The sequence below is a fragment of the Schistocerca cancellata genome, chromosome 8 (genome assembly GCF_023864275.1).
Source record: "Schistocerca cancellata isolate TAMUIC-IGC-003103 chromosome 8, iqSchCanc2.1, whole genome shotgun sequence".
NCBI lineage: Eukaryota > Metazoa > Arthropoda > Insecta > Orthoptera > Acrididae > Schistocerca > Schistocerca cancellata.
In genome coordinates, this window is record NC_064633.1 from 129,609,660 (window position 1) to 129,613,252 (window position 3,593).

The 3,593-nt window shown below is 44.8% G+C and overlaps 1 pseudogene; it reads right to left on the reverse strand.

Moving 5' to 3' along the window:
• Positions 1–2,489: 2,489 nt before the first annotated feature.
• Positions 2,490–2,607, reverse strand: LOC126095880 (5S ribosomal RNA; annotated as a pseudogene).
• Positions 2,608–3,593: the final 986 nt, after the last annotated feature.

Sequence of the window (3,593 nt, forward strand, 5' to 3'; positions counted from 1 at the left end):
CAATGAATCTCAACCTGGTACCCGCCTTACCAACAATTAATTTTATATGATCATTCCACTTCAAATCGTTCCGCACGCATACTCCCAGATATTTTACAGAAGTAACTGCTACCAGTGTTTGTTCCGCTATCATATAATCATACAATAAAGATACTTCTTTCTATGTATTCGCAATACATTACATTTGTATATGTTAAGGGTCAGTTGCCACTCCCTGCACCAAGTGCCTATCCGCTGCAGAGCTTCCTGCATTTCGCTACTATTTTCTAATGCTGCAACTTCTCTGTATACTACAGCATCATCCGCGAAAAGCCGCATGGAACTTCCGACACTATCTACTAGGTCATTTATATATATTGTGAAAAGCAATGGTCCCATAACACTCCCCTGTGGCACGCCAGAGGTTACTTTAATGTCTGTAGACGTCTCTCCGTTGATAACAACATGCTGTGTTCTGTTTGCTAAAAACTCTTCAATCCAGCCACACAGCTGGTCTGATATTCCGTAGGCTCTTACTTTGTTTATCAGGTGACAGTGCGGAACTGTATCGAACGCCTTCCGGAAACCAAGGAAAATAGCATCTACCTGGGAGCCTGTATCTAATATTTTCTGGGTCTCATGAACAAATAAAGCGAGTTGGGTCTCACAAGATCGCTGTTTCCGGAATCCATGTTGATTCCTACAGAGTAGATTCTGGGTTTCCAAAAACGACATGATACTCGAGCAAAAAACATGTTCCAAAATTCTACAACAGACCGACGTCAGAGATATAGGTCTATAGTTTTGCGCATCTGCTCGACGACCCTTCTTGAAGACTGGGACTACCTGTGCTCTTTTCCAATCATTTGGAACCTTCTGTTCCTCTAGAGACTTGCGGTACACGGCTGTTAGAAGGGGGGCAAGTTCTTTCGCGTACTCTGCGTAGAATCGAATTGGTATCCCGTCAGGTCCAGTGGACTTTCCTCTGTTGAGTGATTCCAGTTGCTTTTCTATTCCTTGGACACTTATTTCGATGTCAGCCATTTTTTCGTTGGTGCGAGGATTTAGAGAAGGAACTGCAGTGCGGTCTTCCTCTGTGAAACAGCTTTGGAAAAAAGTGTTTAGTATTTCAGCTTTACGCTTGTCATGCTCTGTTTCAATGCCATCATCATCATCCCGGAGTGTCTGGACATGATGTTTCGAGCCACTTACTGATTTAACGTAAGACCAGAACTTCCTAGGATTTTCTGTCAAGTCGGTACCTAGTATTTTACTTTCGAATTCACTGAACGCTTCACGCATAGCCCTCCTTACGCTAACTTTGACATCGTTTAGCTTGTGTTTGTCTGAGAGGTTTTGGCTTCGTTTAAACTTGGAGTGAAGCTCTCTTTGCTTTAGCAGTAGTTTCCTAACTTTGTTGTTGTACCACGGTGGGTTTTTCCCGTCCCTCACAGTTTTACTCGGCACGTACCTGTCTAAAACGCATTTTACGATTGCCTTGAACTTTTTCCATAAACACTCAACATTGTCAGTGTAGGAACAGAAATTTTCGTTTTGATCTGTTAGGTAGTCTGAAATCTGCCTTCTATTACTCTTGCTAAACAGATAAACCTTCCTCCCTTTTTTTATATTCCTATTAACTTCCATATTCAGCGATGCTGCAACGGCCTTATGATCACTGGTTCCCTGTTCTGCACTTACAGAGTCGAAAAGTTCGGGTCTGTTTGTTATCAGTAGGTCCAAGATGTTATCTCCACGAGTCGGTTCTCTGTTTAATTGCTCGAGGTAATTTTCGGATAGTGCACTCAGTATAATGTCACTCGATGCTCTGTCCCTACCACCCGTCCTAAACATCTGAGTGTCCCAGTCTATATCTGTCGTCTGTCACGGGGCTGAGCGGTATCGACAAGTAAAAGATGTCAATAATTAAGTAATTTTATATCGGACTATACAGGGTGGTCCATTGACAGTGACCTGGCCAAATTTCTCACGAAATAAGAATCAAACGAAAAAACTACAAAGAACGAAACTTGTCTTGCTTGAAGGGGGAAACCAGATCGCGCTATGGTTGGCCCGCTAGATGGCGCTGCCATAGGTCAAACGGAAATTAAATGCGTTTTTTAAAATAGGAACCCCCATTTTTCATTACATATTCCTGTAGTACGTAAAGAAATATGAACTTTTAGTTGGACCACTTTTTGCGCTTTGTGTTAGATAGCGCTGTAATAGCCACAAACGTATAAGTACGTGGTATCACGTAACATTCCTCCAGTACGGATGGTATTTGCTTCGTGATACATTAGCACTAGCACTCCGTCATCAGGTCACAAGTGGCCCATCGGGACCATCCAACCGCCGTGTCATCCTCAGCTGAGGGTGCGGATAGGAGGGGCGTGTGGTCAGCACACCGCTCTCCCAGTCGTTACGATAGTTTTCTTTGACCGGAGCCGCTACTATTCGGTCGAGTAGCTCCTTAATTGGCATCTCGAGGCTGAGTGCACCCCGAAAAATGGCAACAGCACATGGCGGCCGGGATGGTCACCCATCCAAGTGCCGGCCACGCCCGACAGCGCTTAACTTCGGTGATCTAACGGGAACCGATGTGTCCACTGCGGAAAGGCCGTCGCCTTCGTGATACATTACCCGTGTTAAAATGGACCGTGTACCAATTGCGGAAAAGGTCGATATCGTATTGATGTATGGCTATTGTAATCAAATGCCCAACGGGCGTGTGCTATGTATGCTGCGCGGTATCCTGGACGACACCATCCAAGTGTCCGGACCGTTCGCCAGATAGTCACGTTATTTAAGGGAACAGGAAGTGTTCAGCCACATGTGAAACGTCAACCACGACCTGCAACAAATGATGATGCCCAAATAGGTGTTTTATCTGCTATCGCGGCTAATCCGCACATCAGTAGCAGACAAATTGCGCGACAATCGGGAATCTCGAAAACGTCGGTGTTGAGAATGCTACATCAACGTCGATTACACCCGTACCATATTTCTATGCACCAGGAATTACATGGTGACGACTTTGAACGTCATGTACATTTCTGCCACTGGGCACAAGACTAATTACGGGACGATAACAGATTTTTTGCACGCGTTCTATTTAGCGACGAAGCGTCGATCACCAACAGCGTTAACGTAAACCGGCATAATATGCACTAGTGGGCAACGGAAAATCCACAATGGCTGTGACAAATGGAACATCAGCGACCTTGGCTAGTTAATGTCTAGTGCAGCATCATGGGAGGAAGGATAATTGGCCTCCATTTTATCGATGGCAATCTAAATGGTGCAATGTATTCTGATTTCCTACGTAATGTTCCACCGATGTTACTACAAGATGTTTCACTGCATGACAGAATGACGATGTACTTCCAACATGATGGATGTCCGGCACATAGCTCGCTTGCGGTTGAAGCGGTATTGAATAGCATATTTCTTGACAGTTGTATTGGTCGTCGAAGCACCATACCGTGACGTCCCCAGGTTTCTTTCTGTGGGGGAAGTTGAAGGATATTTGCTATCGTGATCCACCGACAACGCTAGACAACATGCGTCAGCGCATTGTCAATGCAAGTGCGAATATTACGGAAGGTGAACTA